This window comes from Dermacentor silvarum, chromosome 5 (genome assembly GCF_013339745.2).
Source record: "Dermacentor silvarum isolate Dsil-2018 chromosome 5, BIME_Dsil_1.4, whole genome shotgun sequence".
Classification (NCBI taxonomy): Eukaryota; Metazoa; Arthropoda; class Arachnida; order Ixodida; family Ixodidae; genus Dermacentor; species Dermacentor silvarum.
Genome location: NC_051158.1, coordinates 251713 through 279288, shown reverse-complemented (window position 1 = coordinate 279288; position 27576 = coordinate 251713). Strand labels below are relative to the sequence as shown.

Below are 27576 nucleotides of genomic sequence, written 5' to 3'. Positions count from 1 at the left end.
ATGAAGGAGCAAGCACACTCGGCAGCTGAGCCGTGCCGTATCCTGCATTCGAAATAATTGTCTTTTCTGTTTAACATGGATGCGTTGGCAGGCAAGATGGCGGACCTATATGCGCAACTCTGCTCCCATAGGGAGCATATACAGTGACTCTAGGCTAGATAGTTCACGCTCTATTTCCGCAAAAGTTGTGGCGGAGTGTAGCAAGCTCCGATATGATTTTGTGCATTGTCTGTACCTTTCCGTAACTTTTGTGACCATAAGTATTCTGAAAGGACCTGGTGTCATGGAGGAACGAAGCCGAGCATCTCTCTGGCCACAGCTGGCCACTATTCGAAGTAAAGATGTAAGGCTGGGTGTGTTGGTTGAGCAAAATTCTGAAAAGCGAGGCGCGAAGACGACGACGGACAATGCGCGAGACAACACGCATACACACACGGGCGCCTTTTGAAATGACAGGGAGCGGCCGTGGGCGCATGAGCATTTTCTCCCACTTTGTCGGTCGTCGACTTCGCACCTCGCTCTTCAGAATATGAACTGGCTCCTATGTTCCCAGTTAAAGACACGAAAGATAAAAACAATGTGACGTTCGAATACTTGCTCTGTCACCCAATGCAAACGATTCTTTCGTGCTCAAGAATGACGAACTCCAACCTGCGGACACACACAAAAGGTAACGTGGTTTTCTGTAGTTCTTACCGCTTCTCCACGTGCTCGCTCCTCTGCGTGCTCGTTGCTTCTGTACACAAGCGCTTCCTTTCCACGGCGATCAATGCACTTAGAGTAATCAAATACTGCACACGTAGCCACAACACAACGGTACGGCCACCAGAGTGGGAGAGGTAGTTATTTTTGCCGGATGCATATGGCGGGAGCACATCCCGGGATTCATTTCACTGCCATTTGTTGCGAGCAACACATAGTCAAGCTGGCATGTACAAGATCTACTTTCAACTGGTGGGTATAATTCGGAGCGGTTTACGTTTTTAGGTAGCAGGTCATAATAAACATGATACGCACACCCGTACGTGGTTATTTGAGTCCGATTACGTTTATACGTTTTTAATACATTGAATTTTACCTGAGTACCCAAAACTTCCTCGTTCACCACTCAACGTTAGACGAACACCATTTCTGAACACTGTGCTGTTGTAGAGTATTAGTGTTCTTAAGAATTTCTGCATACTGTACCACTCGTAGTTACATTCTCTGTGACGTCATGTTTCATTCACAGGCTGCAGTGTAATGGCGACTTATCGATCATTTTTTTTTTCAGTGACAATATCCTGGCAGCTTGTCAGAATTTAAAAAAAAATGTGGTTGATCCCTCTTATATAGGAATCGGTATAGAACACGAAAGTGAAACGTGTCTTCACAGAAGTAGTGTAATGTTTATTGCACATTGATATATAATGTCTATTGGTGTTTTGTGGCTAAAGCGCCCTTAGGCGTTGATGCACCCACGCTGACGCCTGGTGGCACGTCTCCTCCATCACGACTACCAACGTCGATGACCATGAGCAACCGTCGTGCATATGGAAGCTGCACTACGCTGCACACGCTAGCACAACGCGAAAGACGAAGCACGTAACTGACACACTAATACAACGCGCAAGACAAAGCACGTAACTGAATCGTCACCGAGTCAAATAAGCGCGTACAGCGCGTCGTAATTGCAGCCTCCGCGATCAACTTCAGAAACATTTTCAGAGCTAATTGCGGAGGCCACGCTCCGCTGTGCTGAGTACGGTGAACGCCACCTAGGTGGCGTTGGTAGTGCTTCTTGATGCCAGCGTCCCTTCGAATGCTGGCATCGAGGCGTCGTAGTGCTGAGACCACCGAAGCGTTCACTGTCGGTGCGCGTTAGTGTCATAATGCAGTACTTCTCTTTTCTGCTCGTAGGCGGCGGCACCGCCCCGAGCAAGAGCGCGGGTACACGGAGGAGTGTTAGATATATAAGGCGCGTCTGTGTAGCTCTCTGCAAATGCGTTTGTGGCGCAATGGGTTAAACGCTCGGCGATCTATCGTCGCGGACCAAGAGGTCGTGGGTTCGATTTCCAAATTTTGCATGTTTGTGGAACTTTTTCTTCTGGTTTCTTTCTTTGTATTATGTTCGTGTATGTTTGTGTGACGTATTTCCGTGACGGAAATACGTCAGTGAAGTCTTGGTGGACCCCGGCATAAAACACTTTCGTGTTAATATAATGCGAAAGCAGAAAAATTCCGAGGCTTCAGGTTCGCAAACAATCGAAAATACCGTTTAGAACAAGGCTGTGTCTCAGTCCGAGCTTGACGAGCTCGTCCTAAACTTTGTTATTGACTCTTTGAAGCCATTTTCGGTCGTAGAGGCTCCAGGTTTGCGAATCTACTTCAGTAATTGGCACCAAATTGCAAGCCTTTTACAAGGAGAACGTTGATGACACGTCTGGAAGCAAGCTACGTGGGAATGAAGGTTCGGCTGAAGATGTTCAAAGCGTTCCATTTGGGGTGGTAAGAGCTACCTGCTGGACGACATTTCGTCGGTAAGTTTTTTTTTTTTCAGACAGCCGCTAAATCAGGGGATTAAGAAAGCAAGGAGCAGCTCGCATTGCTAGGCGCATGTGTTATTCAACGCCACAAACAAATCATACGTCAGAAGTCACGGCTCGCGTCACAGGCCGTTAGATGGCGTGCAGATACCAAGATTGGTCTCATCGCGCGTGAGCGTTTCGCATTGCCAATTTTTTCATGCTGATAGTTTTTGGGACCCTGTCTTTTTTTTTATGGGCATGTTCTCATTCACAGTCTTTGCTGGGAGTTACTGTGTCGTGGCTGGAACCCGCATCGTTAACGCGCAAATCAGCAGTGCTTCTTTGGCAACGTATAACGGGTCGCATGGCATACAAGTCAGCTAACACCATGCTGAAGTCATTTGAAAAGTACGACTTCCAGGGGAAAGTGACTAAGGTTGCGACGGACAATGGTTCTAACTTTGTGAAGGCTTTGAGGTAGTGAATTCTATTTTGTTGAGTTATTATTTACGTTTTGTGCAGCTGTTAATTCATTCTCGTACGGAACTTATGCAGGTTATTTGGCGAGACACGCAGTGCGGAGGAGGATGAACCAGAATAAATCACTTCGGAGGATGTAGATGTAACTCCTCTCATGAACATGTGCCTAAAAGTGAAGCCTGTCTTCCCCCTCACCACCGTTGCTCTGCGCGCACATTGAACCTGGTAGCAACTTCTGACGCATCCTGCGTAGAACTAACTGCACGACGTTTTATCGCTTCGCCTCAACTCCATCTTAGAACATGCCGTACCATGTGGAATAAACAATGCCTTTCTTCCGCCGCTTCAGAGACAATTGTGAAGTACTGCGGAAGGCCACTTCTCAGACCAGTTGCCACTCGATGGAACTTCTTATTCGATTCCCTGGAGTGTATCTTTAGCATTGACTCTACAGAAAAAAACTTGGTTGGCCTTTGCAGTGCTCTACAAGTGCCTCCTTTCCAGCGCCCGCAGGACCTACAGTTTATGAAGGAGTACTGCGAGGTGAAGGCAGTTTTAATGGCACATGATCTCCTGTTTCATTCATAATGAAAGCCTACAAATGTTTAATTTATTAAAGAAGCTTAATTGTATATCGGCTTAGATTTTAGTAGAGTACTGAGCGAGGTGGGCTTAAACTTGGAATTGCTCTAGGGTTGGAAGGCCGGGAAAAACCACACCCTATAACGACATTCTCCTCGTGTTCGGCTCAGCGCCAACCATAATGCACCGTTAACGGAAAACTTTAGGAATAAATGTTCAGCCTATAGAGAAACATACTACGTAAAGAGCGGACACTCCCGTAGGGCCTTGCGGCCCAGCTACTGCACTGCTACCAGCGCGACCAGCGGCTGGCCAGACCGTCAATTTTGTCTTCCGAGATTCAGGACGCCTGGTTTGGCTCTGCTTTGGTTTCGGTTTTGACAGCAGCCCTTTTCAATATGATTTACCTAGATGTTTAAGTGTTCAACTACGTTGTCTTTATTGAAGCTCCGGTGTTGTTTTTGGCATAAACAGGCGTATAAACTAGCAGATCGCAATCTTTTCACTAAACAAAAACAACCAAGGTTGTCGATGATCCATGCAAAACGGAATTTGCTCATGCAAACAGCATAAAATCATGCCGTCAGAGATTTTGTTGTTTTTGTTCTCACTTTTGTGCCGTTCTTCTGAATTACACACAACAGGAAGCAGTAGTGGCACAGTACAAAATGCTTTATTTTTCCTTGTTTACAAGCGTACTACCAAGATCCTATTGGACACAATTAATTTCAGTGCATATCCTTAAAATTGCAGGTAAAGAGCAGGCAGAACAACAAGAATGGTTTAGCTATGACAGCAACGCGTTATGTACAGCCCACGCTTACGAACCAGCCTCGGTGGGCGCCGAAGCATATATTGTATGCTACGCGCGCAAAAATACACTCCATCAGCATCAATAAACATATCTTTAACAATGTTGAACGCAAACAACTGCAAATTCTCAGTGCAGACAAAAGGATGCAACTTACCGCCGCAGCGAACCGGCGTGTTGAAAGCGCGGCGAGGTGTGCGTATCCAGCGGCACATGACCGGAGCAGCCGGCGCAGCATCAACGTTTCTATGGAGACGGGACACCACAGAGGGGACGTCATAGAGAAATATATGACGCGTCGATGCAGCCCGCTGGAGGCATGATAACCTGTCTATCGTTGAAGCGAAGTGGAAGCGCTTGTCGCTACTCCATCTGGCGGGTGGTCAGACCCTCAATTGCTCGGCCGCGAAACGGCCCTTGTGGCCACTCTTTACGTAGTACGTTTCTCTATGTTCAGCCCGCTCAGCGTTCCGCTTCACATTCCATGGGCTTGTGAACTAACTATGATAACTTCAATTAAGTGCATGGAGCAAAAAAAAAAGTTTTTTATCACGTACGCAGGTAAGGAAGCCCTTAGCGGCGGCAATTGACATCGTCCAGAGGGATGAAAACATGTTCAACGGGGTTACCTCCTCCCCACAATCAGTGTACTGAAGCTGCGCCTCGAACACCTGCTCATGGAAGGTCTATGGTTCTGCCCACCCCTCGCCGATGCGCTCCTAAGCGGCATCCAGAAACGGTAAGATCCTCTGTATAATAAAACTTGGGTTAGCACGGGACGTCTGTTCTAGAATAGCCACAATTGTTTTCCTACCGTGTATTTGATTCCGAGTAGGCATTGTTTAGTTTCACGAAGCATAAAATTTTTTTTTTCACTTACGCTACAGGTTTGGCCAGCTCTTCGAAGAACGCGAACTTCTGCTGCTAATGCGTTGTAATTACTTGGTTTAAAGCTAAATGGGTGACTGGGGAGGAGCAACGCCAGGATGCTTACCAGCTGTTGATGGACGAATTGGAACGCCCCTGCCTTGGTTCCACACCAGAGGACGCATCTGATGTTCCGAAGGAATCACCTACAGACGATTTTTAACAGCAAAGCTCTTTAAGCCAGCCGTAATTTGTGGTTCGTAGTTCGTATCAAGAAACTGTAAAAAAATAAAAGAAAATAAACTTTCTTGCCGAGGCGGGATTCGAAACCGCGCACCCACGGTCCCAAGGTGAAAGTCGTAACCACTAGGCTATACAGCCCCGCTTGCAGAGCATACATTTATGCGAATCATACGATTGCGTTCGAGCGCCGTCGTCTTCGTCCACAGCTTGTGTGTTCGCACGCTCGTGCTCTGCGAGGTGAAGAAGAGGTCTTGCGCGCTCGGCTAGGGACAGAGATAAAGGAAATAAGAGCGAGAGAGAGACGCATTCACGGAGCGGGTCTGCTGGAACGCGATGTCAGCATTGCAACGCGGTGGAATGCGGTGTCGGCAGTGGAATGAGGTGTCGGTGTTGCAAGCTGCGCTATGCAACGCGCAGTGACGGCCGTAAGTCAGAGACACGCGAAAATAAATTATCATCATCATGAGTAATAAGATGAAAAGATCGCGCGCACTTCCGGAAAATGCTAGGCTACGATCACCCTGCTTCGGTGTTTGAAGCGTTGCGGTGATGAGTGCAAGGTTCAGCGTTTCTTTTTTTTTTCACATTTTCCTTGGTCTTACCTGCAACGCCTTACCCGAACGCCAGCAACAGCGAAGCGCGACGCTTCATAGAGGACATGGACACTAGCATTGAAGCACTGCGCAACTACGAGCTGGTGCGCAAGGTGTTCCTTTTGAAATACTGAAATTAGTTTCTGAAATTCTGAAATTGGTTTAATTAACTTCAATTAGTTGACACCGGTCTACTTGAGCTGGTTGACCAGCCAGAGCAGCAATAAACTGTGTTATATCGAAGACAGTGTCGTGGTCACTATAGGCCAGATGTGCTATCCAATCGACTGGCTGACTGACGTACTTTCTTCTGTCTTGGATGCAGGTCCGGTCGAACAAAAACTGGAAAGAAAATAGAACAGCATGCAACAGTCACTTGAAATATCTATTGACTGCTTTGAATGCTAGACGGGCCGATTGTCGGCGACAACTAAATACCATTGTAGCGCTGCGCCAATATACTAATTGTCGAATAGTTTTCGCTACTGGATTCGTCATCGGATGGCGTTACTCAAGACATTATTTGGCAATTGGAAGTCACGTATCCTGAGAATATCAAACGGCAAGCGTGAAGCGTGTTCAGAACTACATTTTCAGTAACTTCAAATTAGTATAGAGAGCGATAGCCTTCTCTTTCATTCTTTTCCGCCTTGACAATGAACAGCAGGAAATACAAATAGGTAGATTGTTTTCGGCAAACTCCCGAGGTTTCTTATTCGGTCAGTTCCTAAACACTGCTGCAGGTTAAAAGCAAACGAGGCCACACTAAACTGCGTGGGCGGAATAGAAACAAAGCAATATTTATCCTTTATCGGCCCAAAGTCTCTCATGAGTTGAAGAATGTCGGAATCCTGTACGAAGTCGAGATTGTCCTGTCATGTCCCATGCAAGGTAGGGTGCATTTGCAGGCTTGCTGGACGTGTGTGGTTACATGTGAAACAGTATTTGTAAATTGCAACTGAGGAGTTTGTTATATCACAGGGTCCACCTGCGGTCGTCGGTATATCGAACGAATGCACTGCTGTATTAACAAACGCGCGGGAGAGTACACAAAATATTTAAGCTAACGAGAAATCTCGGTAGGTAACGTCGATTCTATCAATGTAACGGATATGTGTGTAAGCCACGTTTTGTAGAAACAACTGTACGTGGATTACGATAAGGACCCGTCAATTTCTTTGAGGCATTCTGTATCAATAAATATGGCGACAGTTTCTGAGGTCAAAACTCTCAATTCGCTCGAACTTATATCTCCTAGTTTGCAATCTGTGACTTTTTGTCATACATGTATTGCCAAACTTTCGCGGCTGTTTCGTGGACCTGCCAACATTGTAACGTGTCTAGGAAACCATGTTTGAAACCCTCTCACCTGTGTTGACATGTACATGCGTTGTTTGACGAAAAAATCGGTTGGTAGTCATCGCCTGCGTTTGTACTGTTCTGTAAACCACACACCTATCTACCTGCACATGACTGCTTTGCACTGAATTCACGCCAGGAATCTTACGTCCACTGCAGGACGAAGCAGCATCTCCAAACACCTTCTTGTTCGGTCAGCTCTTTCTTCCCCAGCTTCCTGCAATTTTTCTTAATTCACATAATCTCGTTTTTTCCTGTCCTCTACTCCCCTTCCTGCATAACCGGAGTGACACATTCTGTCGCTCCGGTTATGTTCTGGACATATTATGGAATCTGCCAACTCAATTTCTTCGTCTAAATCTCAACCAAAACATCATACACCACCATTTGTTTTCCAATGCACACAGCTCTCTTTGTTTTGGTTTCCTTGACACCACAACTATCACTTTCATTCCATGGCACGTAGCGCTGTCCGTTAATTTCTTCTCAAGCATAGTTATGCTTCAGGTTTCTGCTTAACAGATTCGCCACGATGCCACAAACCCGTTCACTGCTCTGTGCTGAGTTCAGAAACTTCCCCATTTTTATCCAGAAGCGTTGGCACCACCTGTGTGCCCGGACATGCCCCTGGGTACGCTGCCTAGACCCCCACGACTACCATCAGACGTCCCATATATATATATAGACCAAAGCTGCCTTCTCGAGCATGCTGCACAAACAACAGTCTGCACATTATCCAAGGATAACACTAAGCTACTGCTCATGACTTCGTAATGCAAGCCATGTTCGTTTAAACTCATTTTCCTGCTCGAAATTTTGTTGTGATTCCGGTTCCCGGCGACTGGTCAGCTTAGTTAAACTTACTCTGGCATTGCTTCTAGGCGCTGCCTGCTGATCACAATTTTTTGTTGTCATACCAGTTAACATTACCTCAGTGTTTAGCATATTAAGAAATCTTAAAGCGACTGACATCCAATTTTTGAGGCCCCAGTTTTTGTACGGCGCAACGAAAAGCTCACTCTAGGAAGTGTTTACACCTGCCGCTGTTACTTCCAAAAGCTCGTGGATAAGTTGTAATCAGATTTTTTTAAAATCTGGGCAGCCTCTAGAAAAGATAGATGGTGTGTTCAGATAGATAGATTAAGGAGCATCCCGACTTTTTTTAATTTGCAGCAAAATTTTTATGTGAGGTAGGAAAATGTCTCTGTGAAAAAGGAATCAACCTTCGTTTTGCGAAACTTGGCATAGATTTTATTAAAACATTCTTATCACTAACGGAGTAAAACAGCATTCTAACGACTTCCAGATCTTATTCATCTTAGACTTGCATATTTTACTCATCTGAAAGCCTAAAAACACTAAAAAGAGGCGAGAAAGACAATCTGAGTCACTCTTATTTACTACAACAAAAATAATTAGTTTAGGTTTTCATATGAGTGTGACTTTAATTTTATTTGAAGAACGAGACACATCGTTCTGCTTCCCAAACATGGGTCTCAATTTAGGCTAAATTTTTTCACTTAAAATATAATAATGCAACGTGTCCTTGCAGTAAAAATTAAAATTATGGGGTTTTTACGTGCCAAAACCATGATATGATTATGAGGCATGCCGTAGTGGGGGACTCCGGAAATTTGGACCACCTGGGGTTATTTAACGTGTGCCTAAATCTAAGTACACGGGTGTTTTCGCATTTCGCCCCCATCGAAATGCGGCCGCCGTGGCCGGGATTCGATCCCGCGACCTCGTGCTCAGCAGCCCACTGAGCAACCACAGCGGGTCGTGTCTTTGCAGCACTGGATTTACCAGTCCGGAGTGGGTATTCTATAAAACTTTCATAAAAATGGGCGATGATTTTTAAAACGTCTAAAATGCTCCAATCACGCCCATTTATTTTCAATTTGGACATTTTCAGGATAACAAAATAAGTACGTGGTGTAGGTGCATACTTTGTTTTTTTTTAGTTTGCAAGAAACATTTTGAAGATTTCTCAAAAATATTTTAGTGCGAAAGCGTTACTAGCCTACCAACCTGGATTTCGGCTTTGTATGTTTGAAGCCTTTTCATAAAGCCTCTTTTTTCGTGCCCGTGAGACGGCTGGCTCCACCACCATTCTCCTCCGAAGACGCTCCCACGTGCTGTCACGAGTGACGTCATAGAAATGTACCCCGCTCCCTTGCACTACCGCGCTCCCAACTTGCGCGTGCGCCACGCGGCTTAGACAATGCTCCCTTACGCCTTGCCTTGTGTGCCAAGACGCCCGCGCATGTAGAGGGCTTTGCGTCGTACGTGCTTCTCGAAAGCTTTAACCGCATCGAGTTTCAGCGCAGAGACAACGCAGTGGTAGATTTGCCAAGATCTCGTCTTCCAAAATGCTATTCTCCTCGGAGACATCTGTGATGTGTTTTGTCACTGATCTCGGGGGCGTGCGGGTGTTATGAGAGATGGAGAGGGAAGACGCATGGCAGCACAGCAAGCATATTTTTAATCACACTCAGATTCAAAACTCAAACTAAAAATAAAGCTCACAAACTAACACACACTAAACTGAAACACAATAAACAAATAAATGTTCACCAAAATGCAACCTAGTGAATCCATAAACATGCCCTTCATTTCCTCTACGTTAGTCCTGGGCGTTTCTCGCACGAGAGTCTGGCAACTCTGGCCTACTGCTATCTCCCTACAAGAATAAATATCTCACTCAGTTCGTCGCTGTTGCTCATATTTTCCAGGCGGCAATCTCGATGAGCCTTTCTCTCTGTCGTTGCTCTCGCCGGCCCTCGCTCAATCGTAGCTGCCTTGAGATCGGTCCATCAACTTGAAGCCCAGCTTGGTAGAAGCCCGTAACCCGGTCGCTGGCGCTGACGTGGCTGAGAAGTTCGACGGGTTAGGCCTCACGACTGGTTCTTTCGGGGCGTCGCTGATGCCGTACGTGCCGACGACTCGCGGTTCCGTTGACCTGGCCGAGTGCGTGGCTGGAGCTCCGGTAGCCGCCGCTGACGTGTCACTTGCCTAATGAATCGTTCTTCGCCCTACGTCGATCTGCGAGGCGGTCCAGTGGCACGGTGATTATCGGTTGAACGGGCTTGGCCGAGGAAGAGGGATTCTCGAGAAGAAGACCGGAGCCACCGTGAGCAGCAGCGGCCGGTCCCAGGAGCTTCGCCCGGACGTCTCCGAGGACTACAGCTACACCTGGGTCTTGCCAGCCTCACGACTTCGTGGCCGGGTCCTCCGCTCTCCCGTCGTCAGAGCATGGCTGACGATACGACCTTCCAGCTCAAGAGCCACGTCGATAATACTGCTTCGATGCTTTTGCCTCGTGGATTACGCCTCGGTTCGCGTGCCTCGAGCGCTCGCGCCGTTCGGAACGCTCCGCGAACTTCTTCGTCCTCTTCTCTCGCCACGGGCGAACTCTTACATGTGACAACATCAACGGCTTGGCCAATTACTCTACGGGCCGCAAAAAGTTCGGGCGAGGGGGAATGCAGACTTGCACAAGCAAGTCTGCAATCCCCCTCTCCCGGTGTCTACCGAGTAACCCTTTATGCACTGTGCAACCCAGTGTGCTTAACTATGCGTACTACGTGTGCAATAAAACAACAGTTTAACAACGACGTCGCGACTGCAAGGCATTGAATTACAACCGATCAAACCAATAGACTAGCAATTCCTAACTTGGGGCAAGAAAATGGCTAATTTGGTCCAAGAAAATGTGCTCACGCACAATATTCCGTGGTTGCTGCTGCCAAACATTGTCATTCTTTTTTTTTTCAGCTTTATCGCCTTAGCTAAAGAACTCTTGATTTCGGGGCAGTGGTGCATCCTCGGAGGTGGGGGGCGTTCGGACGAGCGCCACCCTCAAAACCACTAGCTAATTCATACCTCTCCCTTTCACCCCGCTCGACAGCGATTTTTCGGCACGTGGAATTGTTAGGCCGCAGCGGCTACCATCGCTGTCCGCGGCGAGCAAAGCACTACTCACTTCATTGTTAGGCGCAATAGTGGCTAACGCAACCACCGCCTTTGTGGACGCGAGCTAACCGCTTCCTCCCCACCCCCACTTTTGCCCTTTCCGAGTAGAAGGTCGTTTAATTACTTCCCTACCGTGGGGAAAATGGTTTTTTTTTTGTAGATTACGACAGACTTCTTTTTTCTGAAGGAACTACTGCACTCAATGTTTTAGTTAACACATAAACAAAAAGCAGAATGAATGCATTTTTCACGCATTAAAGTTTTATTAACAGATGTATGTCATAAAATTTGCAGCGTCAAGAATATGGGATAAAATTGAACAAAGTTTGTAAAGACAAGCTTGGTATCTACTATGAAAAAAATGTAACAAAATGATGAGATATTTTCGCAAGACGCCAAGAACAGCACACAGGACGACGGTGCAACAATAAATACAAGCTCTATATTCAAGCCCAAGGAGAATTGGCCGCGCCAACTTTATCTTCTTCGGAGAGAGAGACATGCTTGCGCTCGTGTCCTTCACTTCGTTGTCTTCTTTAGTCGTGACAATATATAAAATGTATTGCCGTCTAATAGGCAATATCTCCTAAACAATCGACATGTTTCATTGACCAGGCGTGCCGGGCATGCGCCGGCCGATGTTCCGGGCTGGTTTGCATCGTCGTCGCTCTCAAAGTCCGACGAAAAGGCAGCACCCTCACACTCGCCGCTGCTCGATCCATCGATAAAAATCAGCCGTGGACACAGCGGAATCACGAGATCTACGATGTTACGAAGCGCGCACGCTTTTCACGGAGGCGGCCATTTTGACGATCTACTTTGATGAACTACGATCTACTTCTACGATCGCGAAAATTCAGAGCGTGTTCAAAGATTCGAGGGCGCTTAAGCTCCGCCTTTAAGAGTGGAACGCGATAGCGTTATCGGGTCCCGTTCGCATCGCATTATTGTTTCAGTGGGCTTCACCGCAACACAGAACGTGAAAAAGCCAGCTTACAAAGACCAAGCTTACACCAAAGGGAGCCTTCCCTTCTCCATCCTTTACTCTCAGACACGTGCTTGCTTACTCCGCACTGCTTTGCTAGGAGCCCGTACTAGTGCAAGTCACCTTTCAGTGTCAATCGATGGGGAAACCGTCCAGTGTCATTTAAGCTCGTCCTTTTTCGCACAGAGGGGTCTTACTCGTGCTCCAAAAGAGGGCAGCACAAATCGCCTTCAGCGCCTGCCATAAAAAAAAAAAAAAAAAAAAAAAAAACTGGCGGCAACCAACTCGTACAGCACGCGGCCACGAAGGCGTAAGTTCTTAAATTTTTTGCAAAATAATATTTCCTGTATATGGAATACAGCAGGTAAAATTTATGGCACCGTCCTCTGTGAATCACTTTCAATGCAGGATGAAGGTCATATCCAGTAAATGAGACGTTAGGATGCTCACACTATTTCTCAACCTTGCTGTCTGCAATGCGGGGGTCGAATACCTTCGCGATGCAACAGCTTTGCACGTACGACAAAAAGAGGTGCGGTCTCTCCTGTCTTTGAAAAAGGATGTAGCTGAAACATTAACCAGATCTAATCCAAATCGAAATGCTACCAGGTAATAAAGGCACGAAAGTAGACAAACAGCTCCAGAGACCGGACCAGCCGAGCTGCCTGACGGCGAAACGAGAAATTGGTTATGGCCACTTCCCAGAACTTTGTAAAATTGAAAATGCACTGCGATGCAGGAGCAAAGTTTGCAAAGCAAGGTCGAGAGTTTGGTGCATGAAATGCATTGTTTTATTGTGCCTGGAAGGGTAATACTATTTCTTTTAGTTTTATCCTTCTCACAACTAGTGACCATGCATGTGGACACTCATTCGTACGGTTGTCACAAAAGTGCGCATTATCAAAGCGTGTGCCACATGTCACCCAAACCAGCGAAGGAGCACGTCGGCCCCGCGGCAGCTTCAACAGAGGGGGAGAGCGCATATGCCACAGGCAACCGACGCGATCAACGGAGACTACAAGCTTCGACAAGATACGCGAAGGTTGCAGTATCGAGAGAGAGGGGAAAGAGGGCGTGTGCCGAAACACCCTCTCAGATCCCGACACACGGCGAGCAGAGCAAGAGAAGGAGTGCGACAGCCCGAGCATGCGCCAATGGATGAGTCACCACCCACCTCGAAGACGCTTCGGCGGCCGCAGCAGAAAACGCGAGAAATGTCTAGAACATTCCCAGGCTTTCTCCATGCTATGGGAGCACGACTCCGTAGGAAAGTTCGAGAAACGCCGTTGAGCGCGATAAAAGCGTCGTGAGGGGATTAGGGAGATCAGACCGCGCCGGTGAAGAGATTCGACGTGTAGACCGACCGTCTGCAGAAGAAGGGGATTCCCCGGAAAGCTAGCCGACGAGTGCCTCGAGCGTCTGCATTTCCGGTAGAAGTTCCTTCTTCGAGATTGGCCTCCAGCTACGCCGAGGTCGTCCGGCTCAAGGCTAGCACGGGTGAATACGATTGGACACTTTGTGTTCCTATTCATTCTTACTGTAAGTGTTGAACTCTTGGTGCTTGTCGTTAATTATTTTCCAGTGTTTTGTTAACACTCATCTGAATTGCATTGTGATGTGCCTAGCTGTAGTATGCATGTGTGTGTAACGGCCTTACTTGAAGAATATATTTTGCTGTGTTTTGAGAAATCGGGGCTCTGACTCGGTATTTGGACCGCAACCGACGTTCGCTTGCGCACCAGAAGGCCTCTTATTACTTGTCCGTGTTTTCCTGGGGTTATTTTAAGAAGCTGCTGATAAGTCGGATTTCGAATTTGGCCCGGCGTTAGGGCCTCGTTCACGGGGTTCGGGACAACCGCTTGAAAATGAAAATTTTTTTGCGATTTTGTCTTTTCACTTCGGGAACCACTTCAAATGCAATCTTCAAAATGTTTGTTTTCTTGCCTACATTCTTTTCAGTAGTGAAGAGATTAAGTGCGATTTGTACCTCCCTTTTCAGTCTCCTTACAGCTTATGGTGAAGCATGAAGCGGACCAGTCTAAGCGGACCAGTGAAGCATGAAGCGGACCAGTAGTACGGAGACCATTTCCAGCCCCTCCTTTGTTACACCAAGATGAGAATGATGCAAACGATGCAAATGACCGCATGCCGAATGCGAAAGCGAAAGATTGGCCTCAACGTTGTTGACAGACAATGCAGGTGGAGGCACTTCCTTAGTGGCGGGTTCATTGGACATTTGAAACATTGCAGAAAAGCAAGTTGACAACTTCTCTACGAGGCGCTTGTTCTAGTCCCAATGGCGACCGCAAAGAAATTATAGCTTCCCACACTCCGTCCACCAGAAAGGCGGCAAAGAGGAAAAGAAATACGTGAGTCACCCGCATTTGCTTAAATTTAAGTGGCTTGTTCTGTCGCACAGCCAAAGAGGTCTCTCGTGCAAACTTACTTCGCATTGTTCGCAACGGGCAGCGTCGGAGGCCTCCATAAATTGTTCCACTTCATATACTTGTGACGAGGCCGCTCAAAACATTTGCGTGGCTACTAGGCAAGGATGGTGATCATCTGCATGAAACCACCAGACACCACAAGGAGGCAGTGGAATCCGGAAAGAAATTTATCACGTGTGCTGCTGCACCAGAAAAAATGTCGCCAACCAAGTCTCTAGTCAGCGTTTTCTCCAAATAACTGAGAACAGAAACCGCCTGCTACCTATCGTAGAATCCGTCGTACTTATAGGACGTCCAGGAACGCCGCTTCGTGGACATAGAGATGATAGCGTGCTTATAGACAACTCGCAAGAGGCTTTGTCAGTCTCTAACGAGGGAAATTTTTGCGAACTTTTGCGCTTTCGGGCATCCAGTGGTGACAAGAAACTTGAGAAGTATCTTCCCAACGCGTCATCTCAGACCACATATACCAGCAAGACGACTTAGAATGAGCTGATAAAGTGCTGTGGGGAAGAAATCCTTGCTAGTGTCATTCAATAGGTACAAGAATCCGGCATGTACAGTGTTACATTTTATGAAACCACTGACGTAACACATATGTCACAGTTATGTCTTGTTCTGCGATATGTACAAAAAGTGCATGTGTGTGAAGCAGGTCACGGGGTAGAGGTAGATAGGGGGTTGGAGAGCTTACGAGAGCTTACCAACGGGAAAGCTTATAAGAGCGGGGGGCGATCTAGAAGCCAGTCGAACCTGGAAAGGACAGCGAGAGAGCATCGCAGCTGCGTATGGGCACCCGAGAAAAGGAAAATGCAGTTCCACTCAACGTGGAAGCTGGGGAAGTGCGGCGCACTAATTCGCTGGTGTTTGCCTTGTGTTTATCTTGTGTCTAGCTATTCTTTTCCCGATGTTGGGATTAGCTTGCCTACGCTGGTGACGACTTCCGCTTCTCAGGCACTCACCGCTTGATCAGCCCTGCGTCGGCGTTGTCTTTCACGGGCGAGCGCCCGCTGTTGCTCCAAGTGTGCTTGCTCCTCGGCGTCCATGGCGGGAAAGAGCGTCCCGGGGCGCGGGAAACGGCTCTCTTTCAGTGAGCCCTAGCGGAATCTTTCCACTTGTGAGGCTGTGGCGCCCTCTCTTGACTGGTTTCGGGATCAGCTGGGCGTTTTCGATCGAGTTTTCAATAATTTGGGTGAATGAATGCGTTAATTCATGATATTTTCCTTATTTTATAATATTTTATACTCATTTGGTTTATTTTATTCATTTTACGGGAATTTTATGTCTTACGTAGACATTGTGTTGTGCGTGACAACCACCGGCGAAGGATGACATCCCAGGCCCCTAAAGTGTTCCGTGGTTCGAGCAGACTGTGCAGTTCGTGGACGCTCGTAGGGACATTGGTGGTTCGGGTCTTGGCACAGGTATACACTCTAAGAAGTAAAGGAGGAACGGGGGGGTATTGATGTTACTCCTTTAGGGGAGGAACTGATTTGCCACAACCAGTCCTCTCTTTAGGGGGTAAGTGAGAGGGGATGAACGGTTACTCCCCATGCGGTTACTCCTTCGAGAACAGTTACCCTTTACCGATGCTCCTCAAGGGAGCAACGGTTATTCTTTCCGATGCTCCTCGAAGATAGAATTAACGAAATTAGCCATTTATATGCTGATAAAAAATAACTGAGCTGAAAAAAAAAGAAAAAAAACGCTCCCTGAAGTAGGATTCGAGCTCACGTCGTCTCGCTCACAAATCGGGTACTCTAATTTAAACTTCACCAGGCAGCTCGGTTGAGAAGACAGGTTACTGAGACGCGGTTAATTACCTGAACGCAGGTGCGGCAACACAGAAGAGACTCGGCATTTGGTGCATGCTATGCGGGGAGAGTCTAACGTTGCGCATGCTTAACACTCATCTGAATTGCATTGCGATGTGCCTAGCTGTAGTGTGCATGTGTGTGTAACGGCCTTACTTGAAGAATATATTTTGCTGTGTTTTGAGAAATCGGCTACTACATAAAGAAAGCTGCCCGATTATTCTTACAATGATTTAAACTGATACATTACGTGATGTTCGTGTAGCAAGCGCAAACATAGCACGCAAGACGACACATAAGGCAAACTTCTCTATCGCTTAGCATGACCCTTTTGAGCTATACATCGCTTCATTTAAGTTTATAATCTCCTTGGAACGAAAGGAACTCCTTAGGTACTATTGGTCAAGAAAATCTAGCAGTCCATCAATGACTTGCGCGTTTATTGTGTATCGTTCCCATATGGGGTGCACGCACACGAAGTGCATGGCTCTTAACATTGCAACGTTTAAATTGCACGCAATTTCTGCACGAAGAGGCAAAGTGCTGCTTTGCATGTATTTCAATAGACAGTGCACGAACTTCGAACTATTCACAATATATAGACAATACCTTTTTCGCCGCATCACTTCACGACACGGACGAAAACAGCTGAGTGCATGGGGAGTAACTGTTGCCGTTAGTCCTCCCCGTTGCTCTCTTTCGGACCAGGGATCATACACTTACTCTCCGAAATGTGCACACGCCACGCACACTCCTGCAATTAGTCCCTTGAGGGACGAAAGTGCCCTTTTTGGACTAACTGTCTAGTTACTCCCGTTTTCCCCGGCATACTTCTTAGAGTGTAGGTGAACTCTTGTGACCGGAAGGTTGTTCGGATGCTGAGCACTGTCCTTGCTTCAGCCATGTGCTTAACTTGTCGTTGTGAAAGTCATCGAGGCTTCGGTCCATTAGGAACGTTGTTGGTGTTATGAAGGCGCTAATTTCCTTCTTTGCAGCGTCGCCAAAACGAACTATTGCTCTGAAGACCATCCTTGGTGACCACCTTAAAGGCCTCTGCGAAACAAAATGGGTTGAGCGGCATGACAGCGTTATCCGGTTTGGGGATTAACTTGGGGTCATGGCGAAAGCTCTGTATAGCGTTTCCAGCTGGACATAAATGGGCAGCTCTGCGAAAGCAACGACACTCCGTGCAGCTATCAGCGTCGGCAAATTCCTGGTTGCGATTGTTTCCTTGGCAGAAATACTGACGCATACGCTTCCGCTTAGTCGCCTGTTCCAAAAAGAGTGCGTTGACGTCCGAACTGCTAAAAGCACGTTGGTAGACACCATGTCTCTTCTTGATAAGTGGAGAGTAGACTGTCAAAACATTTGCGCATGCAGCTCTACCAAGACGCCGTCGCTTTGGCGGATGATCTGGAAACGGAAATTCGGTCCCCACATGTAACTAAAAGACTGACGTACAGGTGCAACGCGCCCAGACTTGATGTAGAGAGGTACTACAGAACGGCAGTGTACATTCCATTACTCGACTACACGCTGACCGGCTTAAAAGCGAGTCTCACAGTTGAGGTGAAAAGTGCCTATGAACTAATAAACTTGTTGCTGGGTTAGTCGGTTTATGTCATACCGTTGACCACATGGTCGCTTAGCGCAAATAATGAAGGAGGGACGGGGTCAAGGCGAGCGCCAACCCTTTGACCCCGTCCCTCATTCATTATTTGCGCTAAGCGACTACGTGGTCAACAGTATGCCTATGAACTGCTCCTTTTTGTGCCATCTCAGATATGCGTTACAAAAAAGGACAACAAAAAAAGCTCTCGTAAGTATTTCTTAGCGATATTCTGCGTTTGTTGGGACAAATGTCTCAACGACACCAAAGGTCGGTCAAGCTGAGCTAGGTTTATGGCGGCAGAAATGGAAGCACCAGGCCGAGGACGGAGCGGAAGTTCCCACTACTGCTGTTGGGGTGCTGGGTGTGAGCGACAGGGAAGTTATTCCCTGTCGTTTTACCCAAACGACATCCCTGTCGTCTTTCCCTGTATGTTTTACCCATACATTCCTGCAGGTACTTGCCACTTTACCAATGGGTGTTGCGAGTGCCGAAAGGTCTTTCTCTGCTCTACGCCGTTTTAAGATTTGGATGAGTTCTCACATGAGCGAAGGGCGCCTGACTGGACTGCCATTGTTGCCATACTCACAGAGACATTGCCATTGACCCAACAAAAGTAATTGAATGGTTTGCAACCAAAGACAGCCGAGAACGGAGGTTAGAGTAATCTAAGTAGCTTGCATAGATTGGGTCTTCGCAAGGATAACTGCCGAAGATGCCAACCCAAATGCTTTTATAACAAAGACCTGTGAACATTGTTATCGCAAATGGACATATTTGTTCTTGTATAACTATTGTCTTTCCGTTGTACGTGTTGCTTTGTGATTCTTCTGTTTTCGCTGGTTAAGATTGTCGCCTGTTCCGATGTAGTGGTGTGTTTATTTTTAGTAGACGGCATATTATACCAGATTTGTCATCTCTATACATATCTGCATAACATTTGAATTTTTTTCTTCCACAGTTTACTTGTTGTCCATGACTCATGAGTGTTACTCTACTTTACTATAGGCAAAGCTTGGCAGGGCATGTAGGGTATATGAAGAAATCGCCGCACTCTGCTGGGTAATGCTGCTTATATATTTTTTCTAATTACTCCTTGCGTCCATATTTGTAGCCGATATTATCCAGATTCCTGTGCAAAATTTTAGTGTTAGTGCTATTACAAGGTTTGACCATGCCCCCAGTGTCAATGAATTGTTGTCGAACTGGTCACATGATTGTCTGCAAGATGATGAAGGCACTATGGTATGCAACTCTGAACAAATCATGACCATTTGGTTACAGACGTGCGCTTATTTGCGCAACCCTCCCCCCACCTGCATTTAAGAAATGCCTGCCCCCTCCAAAGGAGGCCCCTGGATCCGCCCCGATTTCAGACTCAGTCAGAGGCAGTCGCTCAAAAACCAAAGTTCGGCGATCTCTCAAAAACATACTGTGGGTGACATAAAGTTCACTTTCCGTGTGGGCCAATAGTCTTAGTGGTGCACATTTCCCGAACAAATTTCGGCTAGACACAATAGGTTATGATTAGAGTGATAGGCCTTAGAATTTGTAAAATCTGCAAGTCGTGAAAGAGTCCCTGAAACGGTTCGGACAAATTTTGTAGACGCATAGGGCACAGCTACAGTAACACATTCGCGTCACAATTTAAGTGAAGCGTCTCATATTAACAGAGTTACGGACGATTACAAGTTACCCTCCTCCCTAGCCATGCATTTCGATCATCCTGAACTTGTTCGCCGAGTGATCGGGGCTAAGCTCCGCCTTCGCTGGCTCTACGTCATGTTGTGACGTACGTTGTCGTCAATTTCCGGTTGTCTTGGAGCCAGCGCGCGAAGGCTCTCCAACCTCTCCGCCAGCCGCCCGGCCGTTGATCCCCAACGAGAGGGATCAAGCAGCGTGCGTTGCAACCGTTCTGTGGCGGCGCCGAGCGTGTCCAGTATTCCGGTAACCACAGGCGAGCTGGCTGTTTTGACGGATAGCCAGAGGCGCAAACTAAAGCCCCTCCATACCGCTGTGATGAAGGAGCTTCGTAGACGTACGTGAGCGGCCTCATCGGCATACACGGTCCAGCCATCTGGTGGCGCAGAGCTTAACCATCCAAATACAGAGCTAATATTCCTGTAACCAAGTGTAAAACCTTTTAAACATGACAACGTGTTCAAGATTACGCTCCTGCCAAAAATATGAGCAAGCAGCAAAGTATAAAAAACTTGGTTACTACTATATTAGCTGTGTGTTTGGTGGAGCTTTGTGCCGCCAGGTGGCTACACCTGCAACTTTTGCGCCTCCGTTCATCACGTAAAACGTGGTAAAGCGGCCAGTACACTTGCGCTTGCGTTTACCTAAATACCGGACACGCTAAACTCTATTGTGGCAAACCTTCGACATGAAGTGACGGCCGCAAACGCGTAGATGCTGGCGCCGTTTGGATTGGTTTCGATAGCGTAAGTCCGATGCGCTGCAGCCACTCCGCCGCTTGGCGTGCTGCAATGGGTAGCGATGTACCTTTTTAAAAGCTTATAATAAATTACACACTTTACGTGGAGCGCTTAGGTGCGTCAATTATTGATCATAAGGACGTACTCTAACGACTCAGTACGTTTGTACAAAATTGTCAATATCGTTTCAGGGTCCCTGTAAAACGCTCTTTGCCACTTTTAGTCAAATAAAAACCTTTTTTTCAGAAAATCTGGGCTAAGTTTCGCCAAACTAAGGTTGATTTCTTTCTACAAAGACATTTTCCCATCTCATATAAAAATTTCGCTGAAAACTAAGCATACTTGGGAGCCCCCTTAAGTCTGTCCTTATCTGAACACACCCAGAGTCACTCCTCCAGCAACGCTAATGGAGAGCGATGCCAATAGCTCGCCTCGCAAATTGTGAAAGCCGCCCTTCGTTCTGCGTTCCCAGGAGTGAGTGCAACTGTGGTTAACCACCTACATTTTCAAATTTTCAACCACTTTTCAAAGTAAAAAGTTGGTACAATTATTTCGCGTTGTTGTGCAGACCATCGTTATATTGTACCGCGAATTTCCCGCGAACACACCTAGGTCATCGCTGGCTGGCCCCCGGCGTCGTTATTAGTGGCGCGAGCACCGAGTGACACTGTTTCTTACGCAGCAACTTTCCGTTAGGAACCGAGTTCCAGTTTGAAATTAAAAATAAATTATCGAAAATTAAATGACAAACGAACCTAATCCTTCACTAAGGTGTCTGCTAGTAGCACTCGCACTGCGGTGTTGGTGTACCCTGGTGTAGGGCGGGAGACCGAACTCGGAGAAGCGAACGAATCTAACTGGCTGGAAACCTCGGCGAGGGGACGAAGAAGGGCGAGGAGGGCGCGACGTGTAGCCCCCTAGCGGACGGCACACGAAGCGCACTTTACGCGCCCCTCCGCCGCTGATGCGAGAGCATGTAACGAGCGCTGGTTCGGGCGACCGACCGACGGAGCAGGTGCGCGCCGGGAGAGGAGAAGCGAGAGAGGAAGGAGTGACGTCACTCCTCCGCTGTGTTAGGCAGTGTTCACTCTGTGTCAGGTGGTGCGTAGTTCTAATTAGTTTTTCTATTTTAATTAGTAATGAGCGGGTACCGATGGTTTAAGTGTGACGTCACAGATGACGTCCCTTCTGGTCTTGGAGTTTCACGGGACCCTGTACTGATGCGGTGTGTATCTAAAGTGTACCATTGTGTGCTTTGGTGTACGGCAATTAGACTTTCCTTAATTGTTTCAAATTATTCTTGACCCTTAATTAGCTCTCTACGGTACTAAACTCGTGCTCTGATGTCATATATACCATCAACTATAAGTAGAACCATCGATATCTACGTGTGTTTATTTTTCATGATTTATTTTTAATTTCGTCCCACCTCTGGGACAAAGCGGAAATTGGTCCCTAATCGAAAGTTGCTGCGCAATAAATAAGAGTGTCGCTTGGTGCTTGTGCCACTAAAAACACGTACATATCGTTGGTTCTACTTATGGTTGATCATAGATATGACATCAGAACACATGGTTAGTACAGTAAAGAGCTAATTCAGTGTCAGAAATAATGAGAAACAAAAAATCCGTCGGCCCTTCCCCTACCGGGAACAGGGGGCACGCGAAGCTCGCAGTAGCCTCAAAATTGGGCGTCGCTTTCCCTGGCCTCGGGGTTCGCGGCCCTTCGCTGACGCTGGGCTTCGGTAAAACGAACATTTAACATGGGATTCTCTGCCAGCCGCTGTAACCGAGTCTGGGCTTGGGCTGCCTTGAACGCAGGATGCGAGCGCGAGCCTTCTCCTGGCGACGTTGACAGCGTTTCTCGTCGAAAGCGCCCTGTTCCGCCGCCAACCGGATAACGCTTGCCGCGCCATCCGTTTGCCGAGCGTGCACTGAAAAGGAGACCCGATGCAACGCGCGAGAGGCCCTTTCCTTCCCTTGCCCTTTCCAGGGCGGGGCGCTGAAAGGAGACATTGCTGCCGTTGCCCGAGCAGATTTGGGCGAAACCACACCTCGGCCACTGCTCGACAATGGGCCTAGCCCGGCCAGTGAAGCTTCCGCTATCAACCAGGGTGAACTAAAGCTAAAGCACAGCAATTTTTGATAGTGGTGCTCAGTATATCAACGATGACAGCGCGTTGTGCGTGTTTTATTTCGGCGGTCAAGATTACTGACGCCTCTCAGCTCTGTACCGCGTCGCTGTTGCCGAAAAACAAGTTGGGCGTGGTCCAACCGTGGTGGGTGCGCGCACAAGAGTTACATGCCTCGCGTGGGGCGTGACCTATGGTTTTGTTTGACAGGCGAACTAGTGCCAAACTCGTACATTGCGAAACCCACCTCGAGTTGAACTCGGGAACATAGCGGCAGCAGCAGCAGCCTGTGTCATCGAGTCCAGTGGCAGCAAGCGTCAATATGACCGTCTGGACCCGTTCACCGACTTGACTCATTTAGAGTTACGGCGTCATTTTCGCATTTCTAAAACATCAAGGGCTAGCTGTCTGACGAGTTGGGCGATGACCCTCGTCTGCGGAGACAGCGTGGCGGGCAAATTATGCTTTCCGCGCACAGATTGATGTGACTAGGCCGTGGAGGAAGAGTTCATGCGATCGCTTCGGCTCTCTCCGGCTTCAAGCATTGTTCGTCCACTGCGCCCCAGCGCCAGACAAAGTCCGCCGGCGTCATCGGAGTACTGGGGCACGTAAAAGGACCTGAGGTTCAAACCGGACCAAACAACCTGCGGAGGCGAAGTGGTCACATTATACAGGAAGACTCAGAATAGACGCCGGGCTGCCTTCCCGTGCAATAAGTGCCGAAATCAGTTTTCGCAGTTACACGGTACCGCTGCACTGCACGGGCAGATAGGCGAAGGCAGTTACTTCGCCGGCACGTACCGCCTCGGCCCTCCGAACAACCACCTCTCCAGGCGGCAAGTGATTTGGCTCGTGTACTGCGTGAGCAAAAGCGCAGACGTGAGGCTGTTGAAGGAGATGACCGGTGACTTGTTTCCTCTGTCGGAGCATGCCATCGCCAACTGGGACAACTACGACCGTGAGGTCATGAGGTCGAGCTGCTGGCGCGTCATACACTCGGTGGCCCCGATATGATAGTGCAAATTGATGAGTACCTTCTTCGCGGTAAGCGAAAGTAGATTCGACGTCCCCTGATGAAGGGTAACAACGTTCCTCCGAGCCGCCGAAATTACGGCGGTGTTAAAGATCGTGGACCATGGGTCTCCGGCATAGTCTGCGCGATCACAGGGGAGCTGCGGCTTTTCAAGATCGACCAACGAGACGCGGCGACGCTACGCCCTATTATTGCAGCCAATGTTCAACCGAGGACCATTATTCAGAGTGACGAACGGACCGCATACAACTAGCTCCCATATTTAGTGGATGCTAAAGGGGCGAGCCTCAATCTGCATTGGGAGACAGTCAACCACAACGTGAACTTTGTGGACCCCGTCACCGGCGTTGACACGCAAAAAAATGAAAGTTATTGTCAAAAAGTGAAGCGCCACCTCGTCAGCGGTGGGTACAGGGTGACTGCACCGCTGCTGGAGTCCCACCGGACATGAATATGGTTGCAGTCAATTAACGGCCACGTGCGCTGTAAAGATACTTTCTTGCGTTTGTTAGAAGCCACGGATCGTTCGGGGCTACCCAGTATGAAGAGTCTTTTCTGCGGTTGTCAGAAGCCATCGCTCGGCTCTAGCCAGTACGAAGGTGCCTCACAAAGTAAAAGAAAATAAAGCGTAGTTTTCTTACCCTTTGCTTGCCGCCATTCCTGCGTGCTTACACGGTAAGCGCGCGGCAAACCACTTCTGCGCTAGACGACGCTCGCTTCGTCTCGCAGCCTTACTTTAGCGCGAACAATGAAGATCTGTAGAAAGCCCAGTGTGAAAACCAGGCGCACACTAATCTGTGCTCGGAAAGGCGAGCGCAAGTAGGTAGCGAGCCGCACCAATTCAATCCAAAGCGAAGAAAATGAGCAATCAGCGACTTGTTGAAAGCGCAGTGTGAAAACCAAGCCCGCACTAATCAGTGCTTGAAAATGCGAGCGCAAGCACCTAGCGAGCCGCGCCAATCCAACTCAGAGGAAAAATAGAGAGGAGGAGCGTTCCCTCGTGGTACAACGCGAAACATAATAAACTACAAATTGTTCTGACACCCATTCAGCGTACATCTTGCAAACTTTAAAATGCTCATAAACCACGTTAAAGTGACTAAAATATTGTACTAAATGCAATTATTTTGTAACTAGCTTGAGCCTGTAATGCACTCAGTGAAAGGAGGCACGACCATGCACCGACGGTATGATCTAGTGAGTTACAGTTTGTCGACCACCCGTAAGGCAACGCCCAAGGGCCACCCAGAGTAAATCTGGATAAACCAATGAAAGTGGAGGCGTGCCGACGGACAAACTTTGTGTTGGTACCATTAGTTCTTTCATTTTGGGGCGTTGCCAGAGCTCGTGAAGATCCCTAGTTTCGCCAAACTCGGCGCATCCTCCATAGCACCCATGCTTTCAAGTCAGCGGCGGAGGGGCGCGTAAGGTGCGCTTCGTGCGCCGTGCGCTAGGGGGCTACGCGGCGCGCCCACTTCAGCTTCCTTCTCTCCCTCGCCCGCTCCTCTTTGCGTGGCGGTGTGCGGCCTATTCCGTTCGCTCGCTTCTCCGAGTTCGGTTTCCCGCCCGTTCCGTTCGCCATAGAAGTAGACGATGAGGACGCCGGGCCAAGTGTTGTGCAGACAGGGAAAACACAAAGTTAACCTAAGCAATAGACCAGGGCACGCCAACGCCGAGGTTAGAGTGCCATTAGCAGACATCTAAGTCAACGATTAGGGTCGTTGCACATTTTTCTTTCCTTAGACGAACCAAGCCAGCTCACTAAAAATGAAGGCGAAGGCAGCGCAGCTTTTCTATTCATTACGAACGAATGCTTATCTGGAGATTGCAAGTTAGAAAAAAGTTATGATATTGGTACACTGCTCTGCACAACATCGAGTAAGGGGAGCACGAATTTGGGGCTGAAAAAGACGATGCTTCAGTGATTGGCCTGCTGTGGACTTGTCCGTGTCAATCGTGTACATATTGTTTGTTTGTTTCCGTCTTGTTTGTTCCCTCCGCAACATATTTGGTGGATGCGCTGCACGGAATTCGACGCTACCAAAAAGACCAGGAACCGCCTACACAAGTAGAAAGCCACGTGATAGGTCACTTATTCATCCTAATGTTTCTGCCGCGTGCTTCTTCACTTTTAATGAAGTAAATAAGTATAAATCCACGTTTAATGAGGGAAATGGGGCTCGTTTTAGCCAACCCACAGGCTCTGGGTACGCAAAGCTCCGGTAAGCTATTTGGGAACTTCCTACTATCAAACCTCCAAGTTCCCAGCTACTAGCAGAACTATCTGCATAACGGGTGATAACCTCCGTTAGCTCATGGTTGACGACGTTTACCGTGACGTCTCTCGCTGATGGAGTGGCTTTTTCTCCTACAGGCACACACCGATGTCACATGACACTCCGCAACATGTCTTCTAGCGCGTCTACGAGTTGGGAACCTTCTCTGCAGATCAGCTACATATCGGAGTGTATATCGAATCATCATCATCATCATCATCATCAGCCTATATTTATATCCACTGCTCGACGAATACCTGTCCCTGCGATCTCCAATTACCCCCGTCTTGCGCTAGCTGATTCCAACTTGGCCCTGCAAATTTATAACTTCATCGACCAACATAGTTATCTGCCACCCTCGACTGCGCTTCCCTTCTCTTGGCACCCATGCCGTAAGTAACTTCCCAGTCAGGATTTGGCAGTGCCTGCCGTATGCACTCCTACCCAATTTTATTCTTCTGTAAATTTCCTTATCATGATCAGGGTCCCCTGTGAGTAATTGACATAGATAAACGTACTCATTTAGAGAAGAATGGCTGACTGACGATCCTGAATTCTTGTTCCCTTGCCAGGCCATTGAACATTACCTTTGTCTGCATACCTGTTAGTAATTGACCAAAATAAGCGTACTCTTTTACAGACTCTAGAGGGCGACTGGCGATCCCGAATTCTCGTTCCCTTGCCAGGCCATTGAACATTACCTTTGTTTTCTGCATACTTATCTTCAAGCCCAGTGTTACTCTTTCTCGGTCAAAATCCTCAATCATTTGTTGTAATTGGTCCCCATTGTTGCTGAATAGGACAATGTTATCTGCAAACCGAAGGTTGCCGACATATTCACCGTTGATCCTCAGTCCTAAGCATTCCCAGCATAAGAACTTGAATGATTCTAAGCATGCAGTGAATAGCATTGGATAATATATCTAATAATATACTGAAAATGACTCAATAAATGTGGAACCCACGAAACTGCACCTCATGCACCCGGAACCAGCCTCGCAACCGAAAGGTGTTCGCTCTCGCCCTAGCGTACGTAACATGGCCGGCGCTTCTCTACAAGTGATTTTCAAGTTGGGCAGCGGTGTATTTTCCCATGCGTTCTTTTGTCATTGACTTTAGTCGTGTAATATTTTCTTATTTTGTTCAAGGTCACGAATGTGACTTCTGGCTGAGGCGGCCCAAAGAGTGCAGGGATGCTCCCGTACCGTGACTGGGGTTCACGTTAAGGAACTCCAGGTGGTCAATTTATACCGATACCACCAACTGCAGCCCCTGTAACAACCGTCTATAGACTGATTCGAGAAATTTAACCTCCCAAGAAAGCACTGGGATATTTAAACTTTACCGTGCCACATCGTGAGCGACTCACGATATCACCTGGGCTTTTTAGTGCACCTGGTTTTCATTGCATGAGCGTTGTCAA

General features: G+C 47.7%; 1 pseudogene; it reads left to right on the top strand.

Annotated features, from left to right (window-relative positions):
* Positions 1 to 543: 543 nt before the first annotated feature.
* Positions 544 to 22858, top strand: LOC119452698 (uncharacterized; annotated as a pseudogene).
* Positions 22859 to 27576: the final 4718 nt, after the last annotated feature.